At 43.7% G+C, this 21857-nt stretch overlaps 1 protein-coding gene across 3 annotated transcripts in view; it reads left to right on the forward strand.

Annotated features, from left to right (window-relative positions):
• Positions 1-40: 40 nt before the first annotated feature.
• Positions 41-21857, forward strand: part of LOC115795822 (uncharacterized) — a 29714-nt gene continuing 7897 nt past the window's right edge. Inside the window, exons 1-2 of one of the 3 annotated variants that reach the window (XM_030751930.1) lie at positions 109-149; positions 1023-1090. The gene's annotated coding sequence lies outside the window, so the exon portion shown is untranslated. Of the gene's footprint in view, positions 150-1022; positions 1091-21857 lie in introns of all 3 variants that reach the window. The other 2 variants (XM_030751929.1, XM_030751931.1) reach the window with 2 other exon arrangements.

Consider the following 21857-nt stretch of genomic DNA (forward strand, 5'->3'; position numbering starts at 1 on the left):
GTGTAGTGCTGCTGGAGTGCATCCAAACTGTGCTCTGCCATTTGTTTTCACGCTGCATAAAAGGAGCGCACTGTGTGCACGCTGCAGGAAAGGAGTCTCAGAGTGAAGCAGAGCTTCAGCTCCCTTTCTGGTCAGCAGGAAACTATTTGGTAAGTTATCAAACTCTGAGCGGTTGTTTCACTGTGTCCATCTGTTTTTGAGCTCTATAACTATAGCTGCATGCTTTTAGTAGAACTGCGATCTTTTTGAATATTATTTAAATCTCACGGGGTGTTTGGACTTGTTTGCAGGCACGTACACAAATAGACCACAGGTGGTGCTCAAGCACCGGGCCTTTTGCAGAACAATTTCATTTCAGTTTCTATTTTATAATTTTACATTATCATTTTAAATTTGGCCCATAGCATAAACTCGCAATTAAAAATGTCCTGAGACTTTGAATATTAGGAGTCACATCAGAGAGGGTTAACAAATGCTTCATGTAGATTTTGTTTGGTTCCCTGAAGTGTTCAGTGTTTTTTGTTATTAGTAATCAGTAAATGCATTGATATACATCAACTTTTATATCAAAATTAATTACATATAGTCAAATCTTTGTATACCTATTTGCAAGGAAAATACAAAACGATTAGTATTAACAGGAAGTGTTAACAAGCCGTACCTCTCTAATTTTGTATTCCCATGTTCAGAGCATACTGCTGATGATTATTTTAACATTGTATGCTAATCAGCAGCAGTTGCAACATTTTGGTGGGCTAAATATTTCAAAATGAACCACCAGCTTTTCTCTATTCTGTTTTCACCCAGGCAGAAAAAATCTTAATGACAAGTTAATCTGAAGATATTCAGCCTTTCAGAGGCTGACGGGTGACCATCAATAATGTCAGCTGACAGCATAATGACTCAGTGAACCAGTGTGCAGTTATGTGTGTTTAGGAAATGCATTTCTTACCTAATAGTTTAAACATGAAATATTCAATTTCAAAATGCCACTTTTTTTCTCTCCACTTTTTCTGTGACAGGGAGAAATTTCTCTGTGCTGCATGTGGAGAAATCTGCTTATAGAATTAGACTCATCGGGAGGTTTCAGGTTGCAGAACACTGTGTGTCATGTGTCAGCAGGCATCTTTGTAACAGGCATTAGAGGACATGTGTTATTATAAAATACTCAGGGCTGGACTGGTAATCTGGTAATCTGGAGTGTCAACCCCGGTGGGTTGACACTCCTCAGGACCCCCCCCCCCCCCAAGAGACCGGTCCACAATTTAGAGGGGCGGCCCATTGGCCCATCTTTAATATTGACAGTGGATGGAGCCAGTCAGGATATAGGATGAAAGCGGCCCCACCCTTTCTATGCGTGGTTACTGTAACTCCCGCTAGTCAGTGTTTCCAACTTAGTGACTAGATTTAGCGGCTTTTCAGACCCCCGTAATTACTTTTTTTTTTTTCCCCAAAAAGCGACTAATGACAAACTTAGCCAGTTTTTTCCAGTGAGGTCTGTGACTTTTGGAGAGTTTTTGGTTAACCTGAAATCTTCCGCTATTGCTGTGTTTTTGTACATAGAACCTTCGTACTGCGTCCGTTCAGACGCTTTGGCATTGCCCGGATCCCCAAGAGTTCCTGGCTGTTAGTATGTACCGTAAGTCACGTGACCTTAATAGTGGAAGTGGGTCTATTCATGTCATTTTGATGCAGCTGGTGGATACGGCGCCGTATTGAGCGGGTGAGCCCGTTAGTGTGATACGTTAGCGTATATGTCTATGGATATAAAATAGAATAGAATAGAATACCTTTATTGTCATTATACAGGACGTACAATGAGATTTACTGAGATTTACTGAGCTAGCTGAAATCCTGCTGACTGAAGGATGGAAGTTTGTGCATTCAGTCTGTTTACATGTTGTGTTATCTTCAGAGGAGGGAAGTAACGAAGTACAAATACTTCGTTACTGTACTTAAGTAGATTTCTCAAGTATCTGTACTTTTCTTGAGTATTTATTTTTCTGACTAATTTTTACCTTTTTTAATATATATAATTTTTCAAGAGAAAGTAAAAAAGGTATATACAAAAATCATAAAGATTAAATCAGTAACAACCTATTTAACCTTCAATAAAACAAACCAACAAAACAAACAAGCAAACAAACCAAAAAACAAAAACAAAAAACACTAACAGACATGTCAGGACAGTTAACTACATAACCAGTCACTTGTCACACAACTCACATTTCCATTTGTACTCTATGATGGTGGTGCCTGTCTAAAAAGACATGGGTGGCATATCAAGAAACTGGCTGAGCATTTGGATCAACTTTATAAAAATGTGACAAGGAGCCATCCGCCAACTTCAATTTATCTCAAAGTGAGGAAACTAAAGGATATATTTTCTGCAATTTCATTTTCGTGTAATGAAGTCTGTGAAACACCTTGAACTGAATCAGCTGATGTTTCACATTAATAGAACATGACCGATTCCTCCCAAACCTCCTTGCCAATCTACAAGCCCAGCCCCTCCGCCCATGCAACTCTCAAGGAGTTGATGGCAAAGTTCATTTGCTCGGTAAAGATGTCAACAAAGTTTGAAATTAATTTATTAGAATTTGGAGGCTCTAGCATCAAGTTGCATAGCCTCACTTCCTCTGGAAGAGAGACAAAACTCAGAATGTTAAGATGAACATAATTTCTAATTTGTAAATATCTGAAAAAAATCAGCATCCAGAAGAGAGAAACAATCCGTTAACATCCCGAATGAAGGAAACTTTTTATTGATATACAAGTTTTTCAATGTAGTTATGCCTTTTAATCTCCAACCTCTCAATGATGTATCTGATAGTGAAGGAGTGAAGGCAGTAAATTGGGGCATAAACTGATGTCTCTGGTAGCCTATAATATAAATTAATTTGCTTCCATATTTGCAAACAATTTAAAACAATCATGCTGTTTATTTCAGTGTTTGTGGAACATGTACGAGCTGTGAAAAGAAGAGCTGGGAGTGAACTATTCTCAACAGTGCTCCTTACAATGGCGACCCAAGGGGGCCTATTTGCAAAAATCTCCTGGGCGTAACCTTCCTGCTAGTAGACCAGGGCCCTTGCATTTGCTGCCCAATAATAGTGTTGAAACCATGGTAAACCCAGTCCACCCATCTCTCTTTGTTTATGTAAATAAATTGTTGCTATTCGATGGGCTTTAAAGCCCCAAACAAAGGGAAAGATTATTGAGTCCAACTGTTTAAAAATTCAGAAGTAAGGTTTGCACCAAATTACATACAGTGGGTACAGAAAGTATTCAGACCCCTTTAAATTTTTCACTCTTTGTTTTATTGCAGCCATTTGCTAAAATCAAAAAGTTCATTTTATTTCTCATTAATGTTCACTCAGCACCCCATCTTTACAGAAAAAAACAGAAATGTAGAAATTTTTGCAAATTTATTAAAAAAGAAAAACTGAAATATCACATGGTCATAAGTATTCAGACCTTTTGCTGTGACACTCGTATTTAATTCACATGCTGTCCATTTCTCCTGATCCTCCTTGAGATGGTTCTGCTCTTTCACTGGAGTCCAGCTGTGTTTAATTAAACTGATTGGACTTGATTAGGAAAGGCACACACCTGTCTATATAAGACCTCACAGTGCATGTCAGAGCAAATGAGACTCATGAGGTCAAAGGAACTGCCCAAGGAGCTCAGAGACAGAATTGTGGCACAGATCTGACCAAGGTTACAAAAGGATTTCTGCAGCACTCAAGGTTCCTCAGAGCACAGCAGCCTCCATAATCCTTAAATGGAAGAAATTTGGGAGGACCAGAACTCTTCCTAGACCTGGCCGTCCAGCCAAACTGAGCAACTGTGGGAGAAGAGCCTTGGTGAGAGCGGTAAAGAAGAACCCAAAGATCACTGTGGCTGAGCTCCAGAGATGCAGTAGGGAGATGGGAGAAAGTTCCACACAAACAGCTATCACTGCAGCCCTCCACCAGTCGGAGCTTCATGGCAGAGTGGCCTGAGGGAAGCCTCTCCTCAGTGCAGACATGTGAAAGCCAAAAAACACATGAAGGACTCCCAGACTATGAGAAATAAGATTCTCTGGTCTGATGAGATGAAGATTGAACTTTCTGGCATTAATTCTAAGCGGTATGTGTGGAGAACACCAGGCACTGCTCATCACCTGCCCAATACAATCCCAAAAGTGAAACATGGTGGTGGCAACATCATGTTATGGGGGTGTTTTTCAGCTGCAGGGACAGGACCACTGGTTGCAATTGAAGGAAAGATGAATGCGGCCAAGGATATAGATATCCAGAGTGCTCAGGACCTCAGACTGGGCCGAAGGTTCACCTTCCAACAAGACAATGAGACAGACAGCTAAAATAACAAAGGAGTGGCTTCACAACACCTCTGTGACCATTCTTGACTGGCCCAGTCAGAGCCCTGACCTAAACCCAATTGAGCATCTCTGGAGAGACCTGAAAATGGCCGTCCACCAACATTCACCATCCAACCTGAGGAACTGGAGAAGATCTGCAAGGAAGAATGGCAGAGGATCCCAAATCCAGGCGTGAAAAACTTGTTGCATCATTCCCAAGAAGACTCATGGCTGTACTAGCTCAGAAGGGTGCTTCTACTCAATACTGAGCAAAGGGTCTGAATACTTATGACCATGTGATATTTCAGTTTTTCTTTTTTAATAAATTTGCAAAAATTTCTACATTTCTGGGTTTTTTTCCTGTCAAGATGGGGTGCTGAGTGAACATTAATGAGAAAAAAATTACACTTTTTTGATTTTAGCAAATGGCTGCAATGAAACAAAGAGTGAAAAATTTAAAGGGGTCTGAATACTTTCTGTGCTCACTGTAAATTCACTCTTCTGCCAGTTAATAGTATAATCTGAAACCTCGCCAAATGACTGTATAAGATCTAAAAGGACAGGCACTGACTGCTCAGGGTGAGATAAGAAAATAACATCATCAGCATTTAATGAAATGTAATGTTCAGTATTTCCCTGTCGGAACAGTTAGTTGAGGGATTTTCGATAATACTAATGGAGAGGGTCTAAATTTTCATGTCCAAATTCAATAATGAAATGGGGCGGTAATTTTTAGTTTTAGTCCTTACATTTTTACACACATATCTGTGCTTTTTACTTCTTACTAGGGATGGCATGATACCACTTTTTTATGTCCGATACCAATACCGATATTTTACATTTGGATATCAGCCGATACCGATATAAATCCGATATTTTAAATTGATCCAGGCATTTAAAAACGTAAAAAAAAAGAAGTCAACAATCTCTCACACAACAAAATCAAAGTCTTTTAGTTGTCCCACATACAAGACTAAGGACCAGGGCGGGCAGAGCTTTTTTATGCAGTGGCACCAAAGCTCTGGAACTGTTTACCACTCCAGCTCCATTTAGATGACTCTGTGGCGTCATTTAAAAAATAGTTGAAAACTTTTCTGTTTAACCAGGCTTTCTGGTTTCTGACTTTATTTTTATTCTTTTTCTTTTAATATGGTAATGTTATTATCTTTTTAACATAGTGTTTTCTGGGGGGTTATATTGTGTTTTAATTATTGTACAGCATCTTTCTGTCTGTGAAAAACGCTATATAAATAAACTTTACTTACTAACAACAATAACTATCACCTGAATCCTGTTGCTTCTGTGTGAGAAGGTGATGCTTATGGCATGTTGCAAATTTCATTAGGGCTGCAACTATCGATTATTTTACCATTTGTGTATTCTATTTATATTGATTACCCAAGTAACTGGATAAGAAATACTTTTTTCCATATTAACAGTTCAATTGCATATTTTAACTTCCGTACTGCAGTTTTTCCCTGTGTGAAACAAACAGGGTGGATTTCTTCACTTACTGATCAGGTGGTTGATGAAGGATCTCCAGCTGTTTCCCAGTAAAGGTTTAATGGAGGTTACAGGGAAGAAAAGGCTTCTTTTGGACACTTGAAAAACATTTCCTTCTGCTCCATCTGAGCTCGCCGGCGCCGCCTCTTTGCGCTTGTGCAGACAGACTGCACGTAAATCAGCTGACTGCTGCTGTTGCATCATCAGTGTTCAGGTGAAAAACTAAGGGCTGCGTGAGCGCAATCTTTTAATGCTTTATATTCACAAGCATTCTCCTAAAGACGTTTCTACTGCAGGTCTATATTTAGTCACTAATCAGGGATTAGAGTATCAAAAATATGTTGATGGGGAAGGGGTCCTTCTGTACCGGACGGTCACCAGTGCTAATAGCTGCGCTCGCTAGCAGTATGTCCGAGAGCTGAAGTAGAGAAAAAAAAAAAAAAAAAAACAGCTGATTCTCAGCACAGTGACCACAACACACAAACAAGGCAGAGAGCGGTGGACGTGGAAAAACATGTCAGCGATGATCGCTCTGTGGCAAAGGGAATCCGTCGCAGCGAGGGAGAACTTTATAGAATCTGAGGAGGGTTTTTTTCTAACTCCTGATCCACTCCATTCCAGTAGGATGAAGAAGCCACCAACGGAGCCCTGTAATGCAGCTGATGTGAGCGAAATGTTATTTAATGTATCGGATTACATTTTTCATTTCTTTCCGATATCCGATCCAGTAATTTAGGCCAGTATTGGACTGATACCGATACTGAATATCAGATCGGCGCATCCCTACTTCTTACATTTTCATAACAAGCTTGTTACTTTTTAACACATCAGAGAGTCAAATATCAAACAATCTGAGCCTAAAAAGAGTAATAATAACATATAAGAGACAATCGTACTGGCAGATTAAATAGGGAAACCCTTATAATTTATGTATCATATATAGCGCTATAATCAGGGTCACAGCGGGCCGGACCAAGTCCGTAAGTTGTGCTCGTAGGACATAAACAGCTTAGCTAGTGCTACTGAAGAGGAGCGAGCATAAAGGCAGTAACGTGTGGCAGGACAATGCAACGTTTCTAAATGCTCAACAAATATCAGCAAACACACAAAGTGTGTGCAGTTTGTCACACAGTGTGTCTGCTAGCTAAAAGAAGAGCTGCTGTATTTCAGGGAGAGCAAAGAGCGAGAAGTTCACTCAGATGGAGAAAGAGGACAGGAGAGGAAGAAGAGAGGCTAGAATTAAAGGTAAGGACTGCAAAACAAACTGAAGTATGCTGACTTTGTGTAATTCAAAGATTGTATGGAAATACTGCAGTTTAGTGTGTAATAAACAGGTCAGCTTGTTGTACTGTATTTACAGTAAAGCTCCATGTTGGTGCACAGAGGCTGTGTTCATGGTCAGAGTTACAGGTTACATCAGTGCAGCAGAGATGAGTTTGAATCAAAGCTGCTGATGCTGAGATTCATTCACTGAATCCAACATTTCTACAGCCTGTATGCTGTCAGTGTAGGGGATGAAGATCAGCTCAGAGAGCTGTGAAATACAGGGTTACATCTTTGTGAGTTCACTTCATCCACACAGAGCAGTAAACCTCAGAGCAGCAGCAGCAGGTCAGCTGATCACAGCCTGCACACCAACATCATTTACTGCAGCTACAATAGAAAGCTGTGATTCTTCTCCCCATGCAGAGCCACTACAGCTGATCTTAGGGTTCCTCCACCTTTTGAGCCTGTACTTTTTACTTTTACTTAAGTAAAGAAGTGGAACCAATACTTTGACTTTTACCAAAGTATTATTATTATTTTTTTAAACAAGTACTTGTACTTCTTCTTAAGTACAGAATGTCAGTACTTTTGCCACCTCTGGTTAACTTACACAGGAGGAAGCACTTTGATGAAGTCTACTTCACTGCAGACTGGCTTTTTAAAGAATCAGTCAGACTTTTGCTATTTTTGCTCTGGATCTTTTCTGTTTACATTTTAATAGCACGGCTGAGAGTCTTTTGTTATGAAGGAAAAAGCATTAATTTATTTGAGGAGTATTATTATTTAAATATGCCAGTAGTTTATTTTTGAGCAATTTCTCATGTACATCTACAGCTGAATGTTAATAAAAGTGTCTGCGTGACATTTGGGACATGTAGCTTTGACTCAGAAGTGCCTTTTTGTTTATACCTTTGGGAAGAAAAAATATAGTAGTAAATGTTTAAATAGAAATATGTTTAGAACTAATAGTTCTAGACATATTTAGGGTGTTTTTTTTATTCACTTTTTGTCTCCCCAAAGATGTGATTCCTCTCTCCTGCAGCCTCGATTGCAACTACATGCAAATAACCAATTATGCAAATTAGGTGATGATGTCATTTAGCAACTTCTAGCAACTTTTAGGACAGCCAATATCTTCTTTCCTTACAGAGGAGTTGGCAACAGTGCCGCTAGTAGTTTCAGTGTTGAGCCCATGTAAGGAGAGGCAACATGGAGAAACCGAAGCGGCAGAAAGGGGGTGCGGAGAAATTACGTGCAAAGAAATAGAAGAATGTCACTGTAGATGCTACAAAATGTGTAAAGATCACAGACATATTTGCTGCTGTAGCCTCCACATCCTCTGTGACAGCAATGCTCCAGCAACAGCAGGCTGTAGGCAGAGCCGGCGCGAGGCATAGCTGACATATGCGGCTGCATAGGGCCCTCTGACCACCAGGGGGCCCCCAAGCTCATCCACATTTGTCATGAAACTTTTTAGTAGGGGTGGGACTTTAACGCGTTAATTTCGATTAATTAATTACGGGGAAATTAACGCGTTAAAAATTTTAACACATTTTAATCGCACTTTGCACTGTGGAACGTTTCTCAGTACGCGAGTTCCCGGCATACAGATTATATCGACGCACAATGTCCAAATTCAGTGGCCGCATCCTGCGAAGGACCCGGCCCACGTCTTTCGCAGCCCACGAACACCACAAAGGCCGGAAGTGAGCGGCTAGCCTTCATATCAGCTGCCGTCACCTCTGCGTAGCTCATGTCGCCTAGCAACCGTGAGTGTGAAGTACAGCTGTGTAAAAGCAGCTGTTAAACGGAGAACGAACTTTTTCTCCTTTTTGTGGTTTAATTTTAAGTCTTTAATTCAAAATAAGCTGTTAAAACAAGCATAACACATTTCAACATCAAGGAATACAGCTGAGAGAATGATTAATTTTCAGCTATATTAAGTGAGACATTAATGTTGAATAAAACTATCCAGTTATGATGCTTAACTTTAATTTCAGGAGTTTGCTTATCACAGGAGCACTTCCACCCTTCGTTGGTCTGTGTAGCAGACTGGTGGGAAAATAAACAAAATTTTGAAGTTTAAGCTTATGTATATTGATTCATTCATCAACCAAACTTAAATTAATATTTCTCATGTCAAATATTGAAATGCGATTAAAATGCGATTAATTTCGATTAATTAATTACAAAGCTTGTAATTAATTCGATTAATTTTTTTTAATCGAGTCCCACCCCTACTTTTTAGGTTTGTTTTATTTATTTTTTTTTACAAATGACAATTTCCTAAAAGAAAGAAGAGACTATCCTAACTGTCCAGATTTGTACACTTGTAACAACACTAATTTAATGAGTAGGCTACACTCTAATATTTCTGTCTCAGAGTGATGCTGAAAAGCTCATTCATGCATTTATTACTTCTAGGCTGGACTATTGTAATTCATTATTATCAGGCTGTCCTAAAAGCTTCCTGAAAAGCCTTCAGCTGATCCAAAATGCTACAGCTAGAGTACTGACAGGGACTAGAAATAGAGAGCAGATTTCTCCCATATTGGCTTCTCTTCATTGGCTCCCTGTTAAATCTAGAATAGAATTTAAAGCTTTTTATAGATTTTTATAGCCGGAATTTATATTCAGCCGAAAATAAACCTAATTCAGAAGATATTCAGTCCATAATTTAAATTTACCTCATTTATCTAAAGAAGAAAGATTTCTTAGACCTACCTTTATGAATTCTGCTATTGAAGAACGATGGCGCCGGTTTGTGTGGCTTGCTGTCAGCTGTTACATGTTTTGCTTATTTCGCTTTGTTTTTCTTCAGTAATGTTTCCACTTTTTTGGTTTATGACCACAATTCCTTGTAACTATCAAAGTCGTCATTGAAGAGCAATATCGACTGCTTCCAGGACGACAGGATTTTAAAATCCCACCTGTACTGGAGACCGTACCTCTGTACCTTCGCCGTGGCCGACTTTGTCTTCGTGCTAACAAGAAATGCCACAGAAAATGAAAACTTTTAGAATTTTATTCTGAATGACTTCTTCTTCTTCACCTCTCGAGGTTTGGATTTTCTCCTGGTGACAGAAACTTGGCTAAGCTTGGGTGAGTTGAGCCCATTTTCTCAACTTGTCCCTCCAGGCTGTCACTAGCTCAGTTCTCCTCAGTCAACGGGCCGAGGCGGAGGGCTAGCTACTGTCTATAAAAACAGCTTCAACTGCCGGCAGTTAACAGCTGATGTTTACTCCAGCTTCAAACTGCAGTTATTTGAAATCAAGCTGTCAACACCTGTACTGTGTGCACTGATTTACCGACCACTGAAATACAACAAGGACTTTATCCAGGACTTCTCTGAATTTTTGGCAGGAATTATTCTGAAATATGACAGTGTTTTAATCCTAGGTGATTTTAATATTCATGTCTGCTGCTTAAATACGCCACTGATTAATTATTTTTTAAATGTTTTGGACTCTTTTAATTTTGTGCAGTCAGTTAAAGGCCCGACACATGAACGTAGACATACTCTGGATCTTGTGCTGTCTAGTGGCCTGCCTCTCTGTGACACTGAAATCTGTGAAGATAATTTTTCTGATCACATGCCTGTAATATTTGAGATTTCGCTTTCATGTCAGACAGCCAAACCTGGTGTGCCTACACACCGATCTCGCATGGTTACTTCGGTTACTGCTGATCACTTTATTCGTTCTCATCAAAATAGCAACCAGGCAGTACTTTCTGATTGGCCCAGCCGTCTGAACACTGATGACTTACTTTCTCTGTTCAATTCCACCTGCTCAGAAATCCTTGACTCCATCGCTCCTCTCACAACCAGGAGACCAAATCTTAAAACTGAGCCTTGGCTGAACAGAGTCACAGAGAACTCAGACAGATGTGTAGAAAGGCTGAACAAAAATGGAAAGGATAAACTTCAGGTGTCCTTTGATGTGCTCAGAGAATATTTGCTGAACTATCAGAAGGCTGTAAGAGCAGCAAAAACAAAGTATCTCTCTGAGATTGTGTCTAATAACTGTCACAGACCCAGCATTTTATTCACTGTTAGTAACTCTGTTCTTAATCCTCCCGTTTTTTTGTTGATAGGATTGTTAATATTAGGTCTCATATTATCCCTCCTGTCACTGACCCATCTGCTCACACACTAACCTCTGTTACCTTTGACCTCTTTGAGCCCGTGTCTTTCTCACTGTTGAATGAAGTAGTCAGCCAAGTGAAACCCACGAGATGTCCTCTGGATATTATTCCATCTAGCCTACTAAAGGATGTTTTTCACACAATGGGAAAAAGTGTGCTGTCTATTAACAATAGCAGTCTTAATTCTGAGTGTATCCCTGCTGATTTTAAACAGGCTGTGGTAGAGCCTGTTCTTAAAAACCAAAATCTTGACCCAACCATTTTATCCAACTTCAGACGATTTCTAAACTGCCATTTCTTTCGAAAGTCTTGAAGAAAGTTGTCCTCCTTCAGCTCCAGACTTTTAGACCATAATGGTGTTACTGAAGTATTCCAGTCTGGGTTTAAAGCACATCACAGTACTGAAACTGCACTTTTAAAAGTTTTAAATGACCTTTTGACTACTACTGACTTGGGGGACTCTGCCATTTTAGTACTTTTAGACCTTAGTGCTGCCTTCGATACTGTAGATCATGTATCCTTTTATCTTGACTGGAGCACTTTGTTGCACTTGAATGGTTTAAATCCTATTTAACAAACAGAAGTTTTACAGTTAGGCTGGGAGATGCTTCTTTCTCTGAAAACCTGCTCTCATGTGGGGTGCCCCAGATGACTCGCAGATCTGTCTGCCACTGAAACAAATTCTATGAGTCCTTTGAAGGCCTTACTGGATTGTCTGGAGGAAGTTAAAACATGGATGGCTCTAAACGTTCTTAATTTGAATGAGCAGAAAACTGAGTTCATTGTCTTTGGTACCTCTGACCTCTATGATCTCAGCCCCTTAAAGATATATAATAAACCCTCTGCAAGGAACCTGGGGGTGATCTTTGGCACCAATCTTAGTTAAGATAAGATAAGATAAGATAAAACTTTAATGATCCCACGACGGGGAAATTTGTGCATTACAGCAGCCCAATACAGAGAAAAAATGAAAAGGATGAGTAAGAACAAGTAACTAAACTAAAACTAAAATAGAATAGAATAAAATAAAATAGCAAAAATCTATACACATATACATTACTGTATATGTGTATACAGTAATGTATACAGTAAAAAATTAATCGAATTAATTACAAGCTTTGTAATTAATATATATATATATATATATATATAGGTCTGATCCAAGATGGCGCCGCGAATGGATGCCCTGGTACTTCGGTGCGCTCTGTTTTGTTTGTTTTTGTGCGTTATTTCTGTGTCTGGACACTCTTCTGGGTATTCTTACACCAGAGAAGAGCTTTTCAACATTAGGTCCACAACACCTTCGGATTTATTTCCTGTTTTTGTCGCATCTGCGGCGGATTTATTACACACTCTGGCCCAGAAAGTGAGACGCCGAAAGAGAGGGAAGCGCGCTGGCGTCCTTGTGAGGCTAAGGAGACGTGGATTACGCACAGCCTTACCTGGGATTTTCCTCTCCAACGTGCGTTCACTTAGGAACAAAATGGACGAACTGACACTGATGAGGAGCATGAATAGAGACTTTTCCATATCCTGTGTGTTATGCTTCACGGAGTCATGGCTGTGTGAGGAGATACCGGACTGCGCGCTCCAGTTGGAGGGATTTCATCTCCTCCGCGCAGACCGGCAAGCTGCGCTTTCCGGCAAGGCTACAGGTGGAGGAGTCTGCTTCTACATAAACAGTGGCTGGTGTACGGATGTGACAGTGATTGCTAAGCACTGCTCTCCCTCACTGGAATATCTTTTCATTCACTGTAAACCGTTTTACTCTCCGCGGGAGTTCGCTTCATTCATACTGGCTGCTGTTTACATCCCGCCGGACGCGGACGTGCACGAGGCCCAGTGCGCGCTCACAGAGCAGATTCTGTGCATGGAGCGGACATACCCGGACTCTCTTATCATCGTACTTGGGGACTTTAATAAAGCCAGCCTGAGACAGGAACTTCCCAAATATAAACAATATATCACATGTCCGACCAGAGAGGAGAAGACACTAGACCACTGCTACAGCACGATAAGCGGGGCTTATCACGCAGTGCCCCGCGCTGCACTCGGCCTCTCTGACCACGACATGATCCACCTGATTCCCGCGTACAGACAGAGGCTGAAGCTCTCAAAACCTGTGGTGAGGACAACAAAGCAGTGGACCCGTGAGGCTGTGGAGGAGCTCCGCACATGCTTCGAAACTACAGATTGGGACTCAATGAGGGCTGCCTGTGACAGTCTGGATGACTACACGGACACTGTAACCTCGTATATCCACTTCTGCGAGGACAGCATTGTGCCATCACGCACCAGGGTGAGTTATAACAGTGACAAACCCTGGTTTACTCCCAAACTGAAGCAGCTGTGGATAGAGAAGAGGGAGGCTTTTAAAAGTGGGGACAAAGACTGCTACAAAGAGGCCAAGTACAGGTTTAGCAAGGAAGTGGCCACTGCTAGATCACATCACTCTGAGAATATACAGCAGCAGATCTCAGCGAACGACGCGGCCTCTGTATGGAAAAGTTTTAGGCAGATTACCAACTACAAGCCTAAAACCCCCCACTCCACAGACGACCTACAAACTGCAAATAGACTGAACGAGTTCTATTGTCGTTTTGATGGTCAGTTCAGCAGCCTTCACACCTCCACCAGTCCCAACTACAATACAGCCAACACAAATATTCACCCCCCAACCTCCCCCACTCCCCACACCTCAGAGAAGCCCACATCATCAAGGACTCCCACCCCAGAGTCCCCCTCCTCCCCCACCCCCACAGTCTTTTGTATTCAGGAGGACCAGGTGCTAAAGCAGTTCAGGAGTGTCAAAGCTCGCAAAGCTCCAGGTCCAGATGGTGTCTCACCTGCCACACTGAGACACTGTGCTAACGAGCTTGCCCCATTGTTCACGAACATCTTCAACTCCTCACTGGAGGCTTGCCACGTGCCTGTCTGCTTTAAAACCGCTACCATTGTTCCTGTCCCCAAGAAGCCAAGGATCACTGGACTAAATGACTACAGACCTGTGGCACTGACTTCTGTGGTCATGAAGTCATTTGAGCGTCTGGTGCTGTCCCACCTCAAGTCCCTCACAGCCCCCCTTCTGGACCCCCTGCAGTTTGCCTACAGAGCCAACAGGTCTGTGGACGACGCCATCAACCTGACTCTGCACTTCATCCTACAGCATCTGGACTCCCAGGGAACCTACGCCAGGATCCTGTTTGTGGACTTCAGCTCTGCCTTCAACACCATCATCCCTGATCTCCTCCAAGACAAGCTGTCCCAGATGAACGTGCCAGATCCCATCTGCAGGTGGATCATTGACTTCCTGATGAACAGGAAGCAGCACGTGAGGCTGGGGAAGAATGTCTCGGACTCCCGGACCATCAGCACTGGCACTCCTCAGGGCTGTGTCCTCTCTCCTCTGCTCTTCTCCCTGTATACCAACTGCTGCACCTCTGACCACCAGTCTGTCAAGCTTATTAAGTTTGCAGACGACATGACTCTCATCGGACTCATCTCAGACGGGGACGAGTCGGCCTACAGGATGGAGGTCAAACGTCTGGTGTCCTGGTGCAGCCACAATAACCTGGTACTGAACGCCCAGAAGACAGTGGAGATTATAGTGGACTTTAGGAAGCACACAGCCCCTCTACCCTCCATCATCCTGACTGACACCCCCATCACCACAGTGGACTCTTTTCGCTTCCTGGGAACTACCATCACCCAGGACCTCAAGTGGGAGCCCACCATCACCTCTGTTGTCAAAAAGGCCCAGCAGAGGATGTGCTTCCTGCGGCAGTTGAAGAAATTCAACTTGCCAGCAAGGACCATGGTGCAGTTCTATACTGCCATCATTGAGTCCATCCTCACCTCCTCCATCACTGTGTGGTACGCTGGAGCCACCACTAGGGACAAACAGAGACTACAGCGCGTTGTGCACTCTGCTGAGAAGGTGATTGGCTGTAACCTCCCATCTCTCCAGGACCTGTACACCTCCAGGACACTGGGGCGTGCAGGTCGGATCACAGCCGACCACTCTCACCCTGGGCACAGACTTTTTGACCCTCTCCCCTCAGGCAGGAGGCTAAGGTCCATACGGACCAGAACCTCCCGCCATAAGAACAGTTTCTTCCCCTCTGCTGTTGGACTCATGAACAATAACCCTAAGACTGTTACCACCACCCTCCACAAACGCTGATGACCCTATGTCTATGCACCTGTCTGACTGCACTGATGTACATATTAGTGGAATATAGTCTACATTCTTCTATCTTTTAATTAGTCTCTGCACTGTATATTTTGTAATTTTGTAATATTGTGCTATAGTTATAGCTCTAATATCTCTGTATATTTGCAATTGTATACTTGTATATTGTCTTATAGTTTTTGTACTTATTTGTTTTTTTCTGTAAGCACGAAGTACCGCAGCAATTTCCTAATGCTGTGAACCTGTTCACCCATATGGCAATAAAAACCTTCTGATTCTGATTCTGATAAGCACTATATACATAAATATATATATCAGTGTCAATACCCACATTTACATATACACACACACGTCAAACACTATATAAAGATATCAAAATATTATATACATTTGTAGCCGGTAAGGTACACAGCATACACAGTATGCATTATATGGGTGAGTGTAATAAATAAAATGTATCTGACTGTATGGATAAAGTGATGGCAGAGGAGGTAAAGTGTCCAAGTGACTCAAGACATTATGAAGTGTTGTACAGTCTAACTGCTGTTGGGATGAATGACCTGCGAAAGCGCTCCTTCCTGCAGTGAGGATGTTTCAGTCTCTGACTAAAGGAGCTGCTCAGCTCACCCACGGTCTCATGCAGAGGGTGATGGGGGTTGTCCATGATGGATGTCAGCTTTGCTAACATCCTCCTCTCACCCATCACCATCACAGACTCCAGAGGACATCCCAACACAGAGCTAGACCTCCGCACCAGTTTGTCGATCCTGCTCCTGTCCCTTTCGGTGCATCCACCCCCCCCAGCAGGCCACTGCGTAGAAAAGGGCAGATGCTACCACTGAGTCATAAAAGGTCTTTAACAGAGTCCTGCAGACACCAAAGGACCTCAGTCTCCTCAGCAGGTGGAGTCGACTCTGGCCTTTCTTATACAGGACGTCTGTGTTTGTACTCCAGTCCAGCTTGTTATTGAGATGAACACCCACAAACACATTAATACCGTCATCAAATCTAGCTTCTTTCACCTTTGTCTACTTGCAAAGCTGAAGCCATTTTTTTGCTTCATGGACTTTGAGGGAGCTATCCATGCTTTCATTTCATCCCGGCTTGACGACTACTGTAATCGTCTCTATTCAGGTGTCAGTCTGACGCTACTTCGTCGACTACAACTGATCCAAACCGCAGCAGCACGGTTACTAACTGGCATTCGTGAACGAGACCATATATGCCCCAAACTAGCATCTCTACACTGGTTGCCAGTCAGTTTTAGAATTGATTTTAAGGTTTTACTATTTGTTTTTAAGGCGTTGCCTGGGTTATCACCTTCCTACTTCTCTGATTTTATAAGCCTGCGTACTCCCACTAGATCACTGAGGTCTGCTGAGCAAATGCTCCTAACTGTACCGAGGTCAAGACTAAAACACAGAGGTGATCAGGCCTTTGCAGTTGTGGCTCTGAAACTGTGGAAAAAGTTGCCCCTTCGTATCAGGACCTCCCCTACAGTTGACATCTTTAAAACCTTTGAAAACCCATTTTTATTCTTTGGCTTTTAAATCAGAATGAGTCCTGGATACATTAGTGATGTTGTTTTCTTTTATTTATGTTTTATTCTTTTATGCTTCCTGCTTTAACTGTCTCCTTTATCTTGTGTTTGCATTTTTGGCCACAGCAGCTTTTATCAACAGTGGAGAGAGACAGGAAATGGGAAAAGATACAGGGGAAGACACGCAGGCAAATTGGCAACAGGCCAGGACATGAACCCGCGCCGCCCGCACCGCAATATGGCATGTGTATGTGGTCACTGGCTTCACCACTAAGCCACCCAGGCGCCCTATTTTATTTATTTTAAATGTACAGCACTTTGGTCAACTGCTGTTGTTTTTAAATGTGCTTTTAGAAATAAACTTGACTTGATTTGACTACCTTTGTCCTCCAGTGACTTACAGTGTGCATTAAACCAAATGCCTAATGGCAAGGCACCAGGCCCTGATGGATTCCCTGCAGAATTTTTTAAGCATTTTTGGTCCATATTATCACCACTGTTCTTCAGAACTGTAACAGACATAAAAAATAACCATCTAATCCCTTCCCATATGAACACAGCAGCAATAAAATTGTTACTTAAACCAGATAAAGAGCTTACTCTTACATCTACCTACTGGCCTTTGTCTTTAATCAATACTGAAATTAAATTAATTGCTAAGGCACTTGCATCTAGGTTAGAGACAGTGCTTCCTTCAGTAATCCTTAATGATCAAACTAGATTCATCAAAGGAAGATACTCTGCCAACAATATTAGAAGGCTACTCAACCTTATTAGCCTGACACAACGTAAAAAAAAAAAAAGCAATAGTACTGTCACTAGATGCAGAAAAAGCCTTTGATAAAGTTAACTGGTCTTTCCTCTTCGCAACGCTTTACAAATTTGGGTTTGGAAAATCATTGATTCTCTGGATAACACCTCTGTATAACTCACCAAAAGCCACAGTCACCACGATTGGGATCATATCCATATATACTGCTGAAAAAAAAATAAAGGGAACACTTAAACAACACAATATAACTCCAAGTAAATCAAACTTCTGTGAAATCAAACTGTCCACTTAGGAAGCAACACTGATTGACAATCAATTTCACATGCTGTTGTGCAAATGGAATAGACAACAGGTGGAAATTATTGGCAATTAGCAAGACACACTCAATAAAGGAGTGGTTCTGCAGGTGGGGACCACAGCCCACTTCTCAGTATCTATGCTTTCTGGCTGATGTTTTGGTCACTTTTGAATGTTGGTGGTGCTTTCACACTCGTGGTAGCATGAGACAGACTCTACAACCCACACAAGTGGCTCAGGTAGTGCAGCTCATCCAGGATGGCACATCAATGCGAGCTGTGGCAAGAAGGCTTGCTGTGTCTGTCAGTGTAGTGTCCAGAGGCTGGAGGTGCTGCCAGGAGACAGGCCAGTACACCAGGAGACGTGGAGGAGGCCGTAGGAGGGCAACAACCCAGCAGCAGGACCGCTACCTCCGCCTGTGTGCAAGGAGGAACAGGAGGAGCACTGCCAGAGCCCTGCAAAATGACCTCCAGCAGGCCACAAATGTGCATGTGTCTGCACAAACTGTTAGAAACCGACTCCATGAGGATGGTATGAGGGCCTGACATCCACAGATGGGGGTTGTGCTCACAGCCCAACACCGTGCAGGACGCTTGGCATTTGCCAGAGAACACCAGGATTGGCAAATTCACCACTGGCGCCCTGTGCTCTTCACAGGTGAAAGCAGGTTCACACTGAGCACATGTGACAGACGTGACAGAGTCTGGAGACGCCGTGGAGAGCGATCTGCTGCCTGCAACATCCTTCAGCATGACCGGTTTGGCAGTGGGTCAGTAATGGTGTGGGGTGGCATTTCTTTGGAGGGCCGCACAGCCCTCCATGTGCTCACCAGAGGTAGCATGACTGCCATTATGTACCGAGATGAGATCCTCAGACCCCTTGTGAGACCATATGCTGGTGGGGTTGGCCCTGGGTTCCTCCTAATGCAGGATAATTCTAGACCTCATGTGGCTGGAGTGTGTCAGCAGTTCCTGCAAGATGAAGGCATTGAAGCTATGGACTGGCCCACCCGTTCCCCAGACCTGAATCCAATCGAGCACATCTGGGACATCATGTCTTGCTCCATCCACCAACGTCACGTTGCACCACAGAACTGTCCAGGAGTTGGCAGATGCTTTAGTCCAGATCTGGGAGGAGATCCCTCAGGAGACCATCTGCCACCTCATCAGGAGCATGCCCAGGCATTGTAGGGAGGTCATACAGGCACGTGGAGGCCACACACAATACTGAGCCTCATTTTGACTTGTTTTAAGAACATTACATCAAGCAGTGTATTTAATTCTGGAGAGCGGTACCAGACAAGGATGCCTACTCTCACCCTTCCTTTTTGCAATTTTCATTGAACCACTAGCCAAAGCAATACGTCAGAATGATAATATTAAATTATTCAAACATCTCTATCAGACCATAAAATCATGGGCAAGTATGTGCACAGAGATATGGACACATGAGCACACTCACACTCCATCCGTTCCTTTGATTCTCTTCTGCTCATCTGGGACCGGGTTGCGGGGGCAGGAGCCTAAGCAGAGAAGCCCACATTTCCCTCTCCCTAGCCACCTCCTCCAGCTCATCCAAAGGGACCCCAAGGCATTCACAGGCCAGCCGAGAGATATAATCTCCCCAGCATGTCCTGGGTCTACCATGAGGCCTCCATCCGGTGGGACATGCCCGGAACACCTCACCCAAGAGGTGGCCAGGAGGCATCCTAACCAGATGCCCAAGCCACCTCAACTGGCTCCTTTCGATGTGGAGGGGCAGCGGCTCTACTCTGAGCCCCTCCCAGATGGTCGCACTCCTCACCTTATCTCTAAGGGAGAGGCCAGCCACCCTTAGAAGGAAACTCATTTCTGCCACTTGTATTCGCGATCTTATTCTTTCGGTCATTACCCAAAGCTCGTGACCATAGGTGAGGGTAGGAACGTAGATCGACCGGTAAATTGACAGCTTCACATTTACCCTAAGCTCCCTCTTCACCATGACAGACCGGTGCAGCGTCCGCATCACTGCAGAAGCAGCCCCGATCCGTCTGTCGATCTCCTGCTCCCTTCTCTCGTCACTCATGAACAAGCCCCTGAGATACTTGAACTCCTCCACTTGGGGCAGGAACTCGTTCCTGAGCCGGAGAGGGCACTCCACCCTTTTCTGGCTGAGGACCACGGCCTCAGACTTAGAGGTGCTGATTCTCATTCCGGCCGCTTGACACTCGGCTGCAAACCGTTCCACTGCAAGCTGTAGGCCACCCCCTGATGAAGCCAACAGGACCGCATCATCTGCAAAGAGCAGAGATGAGACTCTGAGGCCATCAAAGAAAAAGCCTTCCGCCACCTGGCTATGCCTAGAAATTCTGTCCATAAAAATTATGAACAGAATCGATGACAAAGGGCAGGCCCGATGGAGTCCAACACCCACAGGAAACGAATCCGACTTATTACTGGCTATATGGACAAAGCTCTCACTGCGGTTGTACAGAGACTGAATGACCCGCAACAACGAGCCAGACACCCCATACTCCCACAGGTCCTCCCACAGGATACCCCGAGGGACACAGTCGAATACCTTCTCCAAGTCCACAAACCACATGTAGACTGGTTGGGCAAACTCCCAGGCACACTCGAATATCCTTGAGAGCATAAAGATCTGGTCCAGCGTTCCACGACCAGGACGAAAACCACACACTCACACTCACTCCAAAAAAAAAAAAAGAATTTAAACTCCTTCTCCACACCTACAAGGTCTTGAATAATCAGGTCCCATCTTATCTCAAAGACCTCATAGTACCGTCCATCCATCCATCCATTCTCTCCCGCTTATCCGGGGCCGGGTCGCGGGGGCAGGAGCCTAAGCAAAGAAGCCCAGGCTTCCCATTCCCCAGCCACCTCCTCCAGCTCATCCGGAGGGACCCCAAGGTGTTCCCAAGCCAGCCGAGAGATATAATCCCTCCAGCATGTCCTGGGTCTACCACGGGGCCTCCTCCTGGTGGGACATGCCCGGAACACCTCACCCAAGAGGCGGCCAGGAGGCATCCTAATCAGATGCCGAGCCACCTCAACTGGCTCTTTTCGATGTGGAGGAGCAGCGGCTCTACTCTGAGCCCCTCCCGGATGGCCGCACTCCTCACCTTATCTCTAAGGGAGAGGCCAGCCACCCTTCGAAGGAAACTCATTTCTGCCGCTTGTATTCGCGATCTTATTCTTTCAGTCACTACCCAAAGCTCGTGACCATAGGTGAGGGTAGGAACGTAGATCGACCGGTAAATTGAGAGCTTCGCTTTTACACTAAGCTCTCTCTTCACCACGACAGACCGGTGCAGCGTCCGCATCACTGCAGAAGCAGCCCCGATCCGTCTGTCGATCTCCCGCTCCCTTCTCCCATCACTCGTGAACAAGATCCCGAGATACTTGAACTCCTCCACTTGGGGCAGGAACTCGTTCCTGAGCCGGAGAGGGCACTCCACCTTTTTCCGGCTGAGGACCATGGCCTCAGACTTAGAGGTGCTGATTCTCATGCCGGCCGCTTCACATGCCGGCCGTATCATCCAAATTTAGCACTTCACTCTCAGCCTGCTGGCTTACTTGTGGTTCCTAGGATACTTAAGAGTAGAATGGGAGGCAGAGCCTTCAGCTTTCAGGCCCTTCTTCTGTGGTACCAGCTCCCTTCTTGGATTCAGGAGACAAACACCCTCTCTATTTTTAAGATTAGGATGACTGTTGGGTTTTCTCTGTAATTATTGCACCTTACAGTATAAAGTGGTTTGGCTCAACTGTTTATTTTGAGT

Source organism: Archocentrus centrarchus, chromosome 17 (assembly GCF_007364275.1).
Source record: "Archocentrus centrarchus isolate MPI-CPG fArcCen1 chromosome 17, fArcCen1, whole genome shotgun sequence".
Taxonomy (NCBI): Eukaryota; Metazoa; Chordata; class Actinopteri; order Cichliformes; family Cichlidae; genus Archocentrus; species Archocentrus centrarchus.